The following is a 12,075-nucleotide window of genomic DNA, read 5'->3' as shown; positions in this document are numbered from 1 at the left end:
TATTCTTATTGAATTTAAATACTGTGAAAGTACTGAATCTGGAAAAGTATTAATAGGAAGTCACAACTCCTATCTGAGAGAAGATGTATGGGAGAGAAGCCCTTTGAATGCAGTTACTTTGAGAAGGCCTTCAGCGTCTAATCATACCTTGTAGTATACCAGCTAACTCATGCAGAAGAGGAACTGCACAACTGTAGCCACTGCAGGACAGAGTTCAACAGCAAGTCACAACACATTGTACATCAGAGAACTCATGCAGGAGAGAAATTCATGAATACGGTTAATATGGGAAAACTTCCAGTTTGAATTCACAAGTTGTTATGCATCAGAGAATTCACAAAGGTGAGAATTCCAATGAATGTCATGAATGTGGGAACGTCTTCAGCAGGGAAGATCAGCTCATTTCACATCAGAGACCTAATTTAGGGGAGAAACTGTTGGTTGTCATGAATGCAGGAGAGCCTTTACATTCAAGTCACAGTTGATCATACATCAGGGAGTTCACAGTGGAGTGAAACTCTATGTCTGCATTCAATATGGGCAGGCCTTTAGTTTGAAGTCACAGCTGATTGTACATAAGAGAAGTCACACAGGAGTGAAATCATATGGATGCAGTGAATATGGAAGTGCCTTCAGAACCAGTCATACCTCATATACATATGAAGACTCACACAGGAGAGAAGCCACATGAATGCAATGAATGCAGGAAATCCTTCAGTTTTAATTCCTAAATGAGCATGCATCAGAGAATTCTCAAAGGAGAGAATCCTCATGAATGCAGGGAATATGAGGGGGAAAAAACTCTCTATCAGATAACTCATGCTGGGGAGAAAATTTATGAAAGCAATGATTGTGGAAACCCTTTTGCAGGAAGTGACATGTAATTTTGTACATGAGAACACATTCTGGGGACAACCATATGGACGTAGTGAATGTGGAAAACTCTTGATTTGGAAGTCACTATGCATTGTACATGACTGAACTCATTCAGGGGAAATCTCATATGTCTTAGTCATCTAGTGCTGCTGTAACCGAAATACCACAAGTGGATGGCTTTGACAAGCAGAATTTCCAAAGGTCTGTAGCTCCACTGGTAAGTGCTTGGAGGCACCCCACTCACCAGTAAACGTCATCTGGAAGGCACTCAACTCCGAGGCTCCAGTGTTGTCTCACACTGTTCTCCTGGTTCTGCTGCTTCCTGTTCTCTGCTGCTGCAGGCTGTCTGCCACTGCTGCTTCTCTGCTTCTGCTTCTCACTATCTGCCCCCTCTCCAGTATTAACAGATCTGCTCATTGGCTTCTGACTCTTCTATCCATTCACAGTTTCAAAACTGATCCCCATTTTAGGTATCTGTTGGAGCAGCACCCCACTCCCAGCACCAAATCCTGTCTTAGTCATCTAGTGCTGCTGTAAGAGAAATAACACAGGTGGATGGCTTTAACAAACAGAAGTTTATTCTCTCACAGTCTAGTAGGCTAGAAGTCTAAATTCAGGGCTTCAGCTGCAAGGTAAAGCTTTCTGTCTATGTCGGCTCTGGAGGAAGGTCCTTGTCATAAATCTTCTCCTGTACTAGGAGGTTCTCAGGCACAGAGATCCTCAGTCCAAAGGACTCACTCTGCTCCCAGTGGTGCTTTCTTGGTGGTATGATGTCCTCAAGTCTCTCTGCTCGCTTCTCTCTTTTATATCTCAAAAGAGATTGGCTTAAGACACTATTTAATCAATATAACTGCAGCTAATCTGTCTCATTTACATCATAGTGATAGGATTTACAACACGTAGGGAAATCTCATTAGATGACAAAATGACGGAGAATCATACAATACTGAGAATCATGACCTAGCCAAGCTGACACATGTTTGGCAGGGGGAACACAATTCAATCCACGACACTGCATAAATACAGTCAATGTGAGAAATCATTCAGTGGGATTTACCGCTTGTACATCAGAGTAAAGACCCAAAACAGAACTCTACAGATGCCTTGAATGAGGAAAAGCCTTCATTAGGAAATCTCAACTCATTGTATACCATGAACCTCACTCAGGAGAGAAACCCAACAGATGCAATGAATGTGGAAAGATCTCTCAGAAATCAATTCTTAGTGCTCATCAGAGAACTCATACAGGACAGAAACTCTGTAAATGCACTGAATGTGGGAAAACCTTTTGTTGGGAGTCACAGCTCATGCATCAGAGAACTCACGAAGACAAGAAACATATTAATGAATTAAAAGTGAGAAACTGTCTCAAAAGTCAATTTACAGGAAATACTAATTCATATAGAAGGGAAACAGTGTAACTGGGCTCATTTCATTACAAACCAGAAAACTTACACTGAACAGAAAACTTATGAAGCAGGGAATATGTAAGGGCCATCCAGAAAAATGTATTCTTTACATATAAAAAACACACAAAAGGTGGAAAATGTGAGTACTGTGGATGTGGTACAGCCTTTAGCTTATAGCTCATTTAACATCAGAAATTTCACATAGGAACTGTATGAATTCCATGGATGTGGGAAAGTTTTTAGCAAGTCAGATTGTCTAACAGCTTATGCTGGTAAATAACCATATGAATAAAATGATTGTTGGAAACTTACAATTAAATATAAAATTCAAAAGGAGGAAACAATAAAGCAAATAAATACAGAATGGACAACCTTGAAGCACATAATTTATTTAAACTTGTGAAAAATCTACTCCCAAAATTATTAATAATACTTTTTAGGAATGATGATATAAGAATGGATCAAATAAGGTAACACCTTCAGCAAGAAGGTTCACTTCACCAATTATTAAATTCATACTGAAAATACCTATTATTTTAATTAAATTGAAAAAGAATTCTCTGCAGAAAATAGTACAAAGAAAATAATGCTTTAGATGTTCCAAAATTTAAAATAAAGATTAGAGAAATTACTCATATATGTGAGACATGTTCATAGTGGGATATGAATATCTTGAAGTGTGTGAATAAATGTAATAGTCAGGACATCAGAAAGAAATAATATCTTTAGAACTACAGGGATAATTTCATGTCTGCCAGTTTGTTGTACTGTGGTGGCTTGCCTGTTGCTCTGATAATGGAACCTTTGCCATTATTATTTCAAACACGAGTGTGCTCACCGTTGGTGGACAGGTTTCAGCAGAGTTTCCAGACTAACGAAGAAGGATCTGGCAGTGTATATCTGAAAAAACTGGCCAGTGAAATACTTATTAACAGAAGCAAAACATTGTATGATAGAGTGCTGGAAGATAAACCTCTCAGGTTGGAAGGCACTCAAAGTATGATGGGGGAGGAGCTTCCTACTCAAAGTAGAGTCAACCTTGATGATGTGGATGGAGTCGAGGTTTCGGGTCCTTCATCTGCCTATGTGGCACTACTCAAAATGAGAAGAAAAAGCTGCAAACATCCTTAATATTTGAAATGTGGAATGTAAAAAGTACGAATCTAGGAAAATTAGAAATGTAATGGAAAAGAAATGGAATGCATAAACGTTGATATCATAGGTATTAGTGAGCTGAAATGGACTGGTGGTGCCAGCCATTTTGAATCAGACAATCATATGGTCTACTATGCTGGCAAAGACAACTTCAAAAGGAGTATCGTTGCATTCATCATCAAAAACAACATTTCAAAATCTATCCTGGTGTACAGTGCTATCAATTGTAGAATAATCTTCATATGCCTTCAAGGAAGACCAGTTATTAGGACTGTTACTCAAATTTATGTACCAACCACTAAAGCCAAAAATGTAGAAATTGAAGATTTTTACTAACTTTTGAAGTCTGAAATTGATCAAACATGCAAATCAAGATGCATTGATAATGCCTGGGCATTGAAATGATAAAGTTGGAAACAAAGAAGTATGGGTGGTTGGAAGACATGGCTTTGGTGATAGAAATGACAGGAGATCACGTGACAGAATTTTGCAAGACCAACGACTTCTTCCTTGCAAATACGTGTTTTCAACAACATGAACAGCAACTATAGACTTGGACCTCGCCAGATGGAATATACGGGAACCAAGTGGACTATATCTGTGGAAAGGGAAGATGGAAAAGCTCAATGTCATCAGTCAGAACAAGGCCAGGGGCCATCTGTGCAATAGACCATGAATTGCTCCTAAGCATGTTCAAGTTGAAGTTGAAGAAAATTAGAATAAATCCACAGGAGCCAAAGTATGACCTTGAGTATATCCCACCTGAATTTACAGACCATCTCAAGAACAGATTTGATGCACTGAACACTAATGACTGAAGACCAGATGACTTGTGCAATGACATCAAGGACATCATTCGTGAAGAAAGCAAAAGGTCATTAAAGATCGGGGGAAAAAAAGACCAAAACGGATGTCAGAAGAGACTCTGAAAGTCACTCTTGAACATAGAGTAGCTAAAGCAAAAGAAAGAAATGATAAAGTAAAAGACATGAACAGAAGATTTCAAAGAGTAGCTTGAGAAAACAAAAGTAACGTGTTATCATAAAATGTGGAAAGGCCTAGAGATAGAAAACCGAAATGGAAGAACATGCTCAGCATTTCTCAAGCTGAAAGAACTGAAGAAAAAATTCAACCCTAGAGTTTCAATATTGAAGGATTTTGCACAGAAAATATTAAACTATGCAGGAAGCAACAAAAGAAGATGGAAGGAATACGCATGTCACTATACCTAAAGAATTGGTTGATATTCATCCATTTCAGGGGTTAGCATATGGTTAAGAACCGATGGTACTGAAGGAAGAGGTCCAAGCCGCGCTGAAGGCATTGGCAAAAACAATGCACCAGAATTTGACGGAATAGCAATTGAGATGTTTCAACAAACAGATGCAGCACTAGAAGCATCCATTCCTATATGCCATGAAGTTGGGAAGACCGCTACATGGACAACTGACTGGAAGAGATTCATATCTCTATCCATTCCAAAGAAAGATGATCCAACAGAATGCTGAAATTGTTGAACAATATCATTAATATCACACAGAAGCAAAATTTTGCTGAAGATCATTCAGATGTGGTTGCACCAGTACATCCACAGAGAACTGACAGAAATTCAAGCCAGATTCAGAAGAGAATGTAGAACGAGGGATATCATTGCTGATGTCAGATGGACCCTGACTGACAGAAAACCAGAAAGATGTTTACTTGTGTTTTATTGACTATGCAAAGGCATTTGACTATGGATCATAACAAATAATGGGTAACACTGCAAAGAATGGGAATTCCAGAATACTTATTTGTGCTCATGAGGAACTTGTACTTAGACCAAGAGGCAGTTGTTGGAACAGAATAAGGGTATACTTCGTGGTTGAAAGTTAAGAAAGGCATTCATCAGGGTTGTATCATTTACCATACTCAATCTGTATGCTGAGCAAATAATCCAAGAAGCCGGACTACATGAAGAAAAATGTGGCATCAGGATTAGAGGAAGACTCATTAACGACCTGTGACATGCATATGACACAACCTTTCTTTTTTTTTAATAATTTTTATTGTGCTTTAAGTGAAAGTTTACAAATCAAGTCAGTCTGTCACATATAAACTTATATACACCTTACTACATACTCCCATTTACTCTCCTCCTAATGAGTCAGCCTGCTCCCTCCTTCCAGTCTCTTCTTTTGTGACGGTTTTGTCAGCTTCTAACCCTCTCTACCCTCCCATTTCCCCTCCAGACAGGAGATGCCAACACAGTCTCAAGTGTCCACCTGATACAAGTAGCTCACTCTTCATCAGCATCTCTCTCCTACCCACTGTCTAGTCCCTTCCATGTCTGATGAGTTGTCTTTGGGAATGGTTCCTGTCCTGGGCCAACAGAAGCTTTGGGGACCATGACCACCGGGATTCTTCTAGTCTCAGTCAGACCATTAAGTCTGGACTTTTTATGAGAATTTGGGGTCTGCATCCCACTGTTCTCCTGCTCCCTCAGGGGTTCTCTGTTGTGCTCCCTGTCAGGGCAGTCATCGGTTGTGGCCGGGCACCATCTAGTTCTTCTGGTCTCAGAATGATGTAAGTCTCTGGTTCATGTGGCCCTTTCTGTCTCTTGGGCTCATAGTTATCGAAACAACCTTTCTTGCTGAAGGGGAAGAGGACTTGAAGCACTTACAGATATAACCAACTGGGTTAAAGGGTACACCCTTCTTAAATATAACTGACGGGGTTAAACTACCACCCCCCATCCCAGCCAGGCTCTCCAAGTACCTGATAAGACATTTTTGTGTTGTCTGGGTAACAACACAAGGTCATCCTACTGCTTCTCTTCTCAAGGAGCGTCACAACTAGTCAACCATTCCCCCTACCCATTCGGACATGAACAATGAGATGCAAAGCTGGCCTTAGAGAAACTTCATGTGTCATATCTCCCCTAGCCATCATATTGCACCCCCACTGCACCCCAAAACATGTTAATTAGTTCCTGAAATTGCCTGTCTATTCCCAGAAGCTTCATGAATTATGCATAAATTCCCTATCCAGAGCCCTATAACTGTCCTAAGATTCTCAACATTGGGGAGTTTCTTTTTTGAGACTTAGTCTTTGAGCTCCTTACTTGACTAGCTTGCAATAAAGTCCACTTTCTCTTTCTCAAAAGCCTGGTGTTTCTCAATTGACTCGAGGGGTGGCACCAGGTAGGACCCATTCCCATTGTGTTACACTCATGGTCAAAGACCACAGCCTTCAGCATGGATTACACCTCGACGTAAAGAAAACAAAAATCCTCATACCTGGATCAAAAAGCAACATCATGATAAAAGGAGAAAAGATTGAAGTGTCAAGGATTTCATTTCACTTGGATCCATAATCAACAGCCATGAAAAAAGCAGTCAAGAAATCAAATGATGTATTGCATTGGGCAAATCTACTGTAAAAGGCCTGTGAAAAAGCAAAGATATCACTTTAAGGGCTAAGGGCCATCTGACCCAAGTCATGATGTTTTCAATAGCCTCATATGCATGTAAAACGTAGACAATGAATAAGGAAGACCAAAGAAGAATTGATGCCTTTGAATTGTGGTGTTGGTGACTAGTATTGAATATACCATGGACTGCCAAAAGAACAAAATCTCTCTTGGAAGAAGTACAGTCAGAATGCTCATCAGAAGAAGCAAGAATGGCGAGACTTTGTCTCACATACTTTGGACATGCTATCAGGAGGGATCAGTTCCTGGAGAAGGACATCCTGCTGGGCAAAGTAGAGGGTCAGCAAAAAAGAGGAAGACCCTCAACAAGATGGATTGACACAGTGGTGGCAACAATGGGCTCAAGTGTAATAAGGATTGTGAGGATGGTGCAGCACGAAGCATTATTTCATCGTGTTATACATAGGAACCCTGTGACTCAGAACTGACTCGAGGGCACCTAACAAAAACAACACAGGGATAATTAGGTTTTACATTCCTTTATGTCCTGTGTGGAGTCCTGGTGGTACAGTGGTTAAGAACTATGGCTGCTGACCAAAAGGTCCGCAGTTCAAATCCACCAGCCACTTGTAGGTAACCCTATGGGGCTGTCCTATAAGGTCACTATGAGTTGGAATTGACTCAACGGCAACAGGTTTTTTTTTTTTTGTTAATATGTACTCCGTAATATGAATTTCACATACTTTGGCATTTTACTTCTGAATGTCACAGATGAAACATAAATTAACTAGTGTATCAGAAACATGATATGCCATCAGTTTGCTTCTTATTAAATAACTTGGCAGTAAAATATTATGGCTTATTAGAAGTGCATTTCAATACTACAAATCTTTTCTGTTATTATTTTCCAGCCTGTGTAAGTGGGCCTAGCAGTTACCTCTTAACTAATAGAAATCAATATAGTGTTCATTTCATAAGTTTGAGTATCCTGGAATCTATTCTACCCTAGCTGGTGAGAACATCTTGATTTCTTTGAGATAAAAAATCCCCCACACTGTATGTAGCCATGACTGGTCCATCATGAAAGGTGCCCAGCAATTAGATCAGCGCTATCTTGGAGGAATCTAAGGATTCTACACTGCAATTATTTCTGAAACATTGTCATTTGTACTTTTTACTTGAGAAGGGAATCCCATCTCTTATGTAAATAAACTGTTATTTCCTTGAACAGTGAATATAATGATTTCTCAATGCCTAACCTTTTTTCTTTTAACCTTTTCTAGGGAAACCCTGGTGGAGTAGTGGTTAAGTGCTATGGCTGCTACCCAAGATGTTGGGAGTTCAAATCCACCAGGCACCCCTTGGAAACGCTATGGGGCAGTTCTACTCTGTCCTGTAGGGTCACTATGAGCCAGAATCGACTCGACAGCAGTGGAATTGGTTTGGTTTTTGGTAACCTTTTCTAGGTTCAGCCCATTGTATAGAATCTAATCTCAAGATATCTGGAGTGAAGAATGGTGATTCACAGAAGGAAACAGAAAGCTTACATAAAGAATTACAGGTATTAGCTAAAGTATATTCTCAACATATAATGGGAAATAATATGAAAATGCATTTTGTCATTGATGTACCAAGGATGATAAAATAAACACTTAAGAGAAAGTCTACATTTACTGTACAGCTACCCAGATTTAGAATTTAAAGTTTGCTATGTAGTCTCATGCAAATCCACCTGCAAATTTGCCCTGTAGAAGCAGAAATATTGGCATAATGTTGATGTGAGAAATCAAATACTGTGGGAAAGAAGACGGCTGGGGTAGGTCTCTTGTTTCTGTCTACTCCCCTATCTATGTAACTGTCCCAGAAAAATTTATGGTTGCAAGTGTTTTCCTGGCTTCTCTTCCTAGATAGGGCATGCACAAGCTAACCTTGAAATTCAATGACTGATCTCACTGCACGTGGGAGAACTGGCTCTATAGCATCTTTTAATTAGCACAGGCCTTGATTGACTTTGTTTCTCAGATACCATGCTCTACTACATTGACGACACCCTGATGAGATGACCTGAGGAGCAGGATATAAAAGGTGTCCTGAATTCTTAAGTGTAACATGGGTAACAATGGATGGGAACTAAATTCCATGAGAATGTTGAGAGCTAACATCTCAGTGAACTGTCAGATGAGCAAATGATTTTGAGGCATTTTAGATTGCTTCTTCCAGAGTAAGGGATAAATTGCATCCTTTTTACCTTAATGTATCTTATTGTTTAAAAATCACAATCTTTGAAGGCTATGTCCTGGATATGTTATCCACAGTAACAGGTTGAAGAGGGAAAAAAGCAAGTGATTATCTCAATAAATACAAAAAAAAAGATGTGTCAAAATTAAACCTCTACTCATAAGGAATACTTTGAAAATGAGAAATAGAAAAGAGCTTCTTTAAGAGTAAATATAAGAAATTTACAACCAATATCATGTTCAATGGTGAAACTCTGAACACTTCCCTTTGACACTGTGAAGAAGACAAGCATGACTGCTAACACCTCTTATTTTCATCATTGTATTGGATGGCCTAGCCTGTGCTGTAAGGGAGGAAAGCGAATAGGACTACATTAGAAGTTCAATAACTGTCAGCGTTTGCATTTGGCATATGTATATATATAAAAGCCAAAAGCATCCACAGTATTGTAGAAGTAATGTATCGCATAATACAACGTGTTCAGCAATATTACTACATATAGAATAAATATTCAAAATTCTGTTTTATTTCTAGATTCTAATAATAAATTATTAAAATTATGCCATATATAAAGTATCAACAATTACCAGATACCTCAAAATAACTCCTACGAAATATGTCCACAATCTTTGACAAGCAATCATAAAATTTCACAAAGAGGTATAAAATATGAAATAAATGGAAAAAATTGCCATGTTCATAAAAGAGCCATGTAATGTAAGTATCTTCCAAAGTTGGTCTATAGATTCATTGTAATACAATGGAAATCAAAAATAAATTTTATTATGCAACCTGAGAAGCTAATTTTAAAATTTTCGGAAATCAAAGGGGTCAAAGATCAGCCAAGGTGATCCTGAAATAAGAGTAACAAGTAACAATAAATCTGTAGAAATGAAGAGAGAATTTATGCAAAAGTAGGTGGACAACTAGAGCAGAAGAGAATTCAAAAACAGATTCACATGTGCCTGGGAAGTGGATGCTGGGTAACTACATGGAAAAAAATGAAGCTGGAAACCTGCCTACTATTATTCAAAAGAATGCATTTTGAGGTGAATTGTAACCTAAATATAAAGGTAAAGCAAGTGAGTTCTGAAGATAATACGAGAAGATATCATTGTGATTTCAGAGTAGGAAAAGATTTTGTACACTGAAAAGAAAAACTAAATATAAAGAAAAAGATGAATTTGTTGGGAGGTGGAATACAAAATTTTATGCTATGTTCCTCAAATGATGTGACCTTGGATGCATTCCTAAGATAATTGATCTTTTCATTACATGGAAACAGTTGACTGAAATATTGCTTACACAGTTGAGGCATTTCTGACTCATACAACATTAATTTCATAACCTAAAAATTACTTCCGAGTAACTGAATGCTTTATAATAACACACAGTCCAAAATTAGGTATTAAAATGAACATTTCAGTATTTTATTGGAGCTATCCAATGTTCTCAGGGGATGAATTTCCCAAAGGCAGTGACTGTGCATAATTATCTCGAAGGTCAGTGCCCAGCATGGGCCTGGAGCATAAGGGGCATTGAGAAAGTCCTGCTGAGTGGTGACAGAATGTAGGTTAAGGTGAGACTCCTCCACCTCTGTGCTGCTGGGTAACATGAAAACACGGCAGACACAGAAGGCCTCTGCTTCTGGGAGGCACACCTTGTCCCCGAAAGCCAGAGCTACAGAGGCACTGACTGGGTCATGTTGAACAAAGCACATACTTTGGAGCCAGATGGGAGTTGTCTGAGCCTTAAACACACCCTCTACCAGCGGAGTGACTCTAGGCCATTGACTGTACTTCTCTGATAGGCATTCATGTGATTTGAAACTGGCCAGATACCTAACTAGCACAATTGTTGTGTTAGGTGACCTGAGTGGTGTCTGGCACGGGTTCGATACATAGCATTCCGTTGCTGGGCTCCTATCCTCCACCCCACTCCTGACTTAGGACAACAGGAAAGAGGAACTGCAGTTGCTGAAAGGGGGCATTTCTGGGTGCAGGGCCACTGCCCAGCCACCTCCCAGCCAGAGACAAAAGAAAAAAATCAGTGATACTGATCCTACCTGTAATCAAAATGTTGACATTTTGTTCATCAGATTCTTAGCCATTAATTTTGATTTCTAAAAATATTGCGTTAAATTATTATTTGTCTTTTTTGTTGTTGTTAGGTTCCATTGACTTGGTTTCCACTTACAGCAACACGATGGATAACAGAATGAAATACTGCCCAGTCCTGCACCATCCGCACAGTCTTGCTACGTTTGAGTCCATTGTTGCAGTCGCTCTGTCAGTCCGCCTCCTTGAGGGACTTCCTCATTTTCGATGACCCTCTACTTTACCAAGCATAATGTCGTTCTCCAGGGACAGGTCCCTCCAGATAACACGTCTTGTCATCCTCATTTCTAAGAAGCATTCTCCCTGTACTTCTTCCAAGGCAAATTTGTTCATTCTTCTGGCAGTCCATGGTGTATTCAATATTCCTTGCAAACGCCATAATTCAAAGGCATCAATTTTTGTTCACTCTTTCTTACTCAATGCCCAGCGTGTGCATGCGTATGAGACGATTCAAAATATCATGGCTTGGGCCAGGCACACCTTAGTCCTCAAAGTGACATCTTTGCTTTTTACCACTTTAAAGAGGTCTTTTGCAGAAGATTTGCCCAACGCACTATAATTCGTTGTTCAATTTCTTAACTGCTTCTTCCGTGGATGTTGATTGTGGGTCCAAGTAAAATGAAATGTTTCACAACTTCAACATTTTCTCCATTTATCATGATGTTGCTCATTGGTCCAGTTGTGAGGATTTTCATTTTATGTTGAAGTGTAATCCTCCTGAAGGTTGCATCTTCATCAGTAAGCGTTTCAAGTCCTTTTCACTTTCAGCAAGCAAGGTTGTGTCATCTGGATATCACTGGTTGCTGAGTCTTCCTCTAATTCTGATGCCATGTTCTTCTTCATATAGTCCAGTATCTTGGATTGTTTG

This window comes from Elephas maximus, chromosome 9, assembly GCF_024166365.1.
Source record: "Elephas maximus indicus isolate mEleMax1 chromosome 9, mEleMax1 primary haplotype, whole genome shotgun sequence".
NCBI classification, from domain to species: Eukaryota; Metazoa; Chordata; class Mammalia; order Proboscidea; family Elephantidae; genus Elephas; species Elephas maximus.
Note: the sequence above shows the minus strand (reverse complement) of the source record.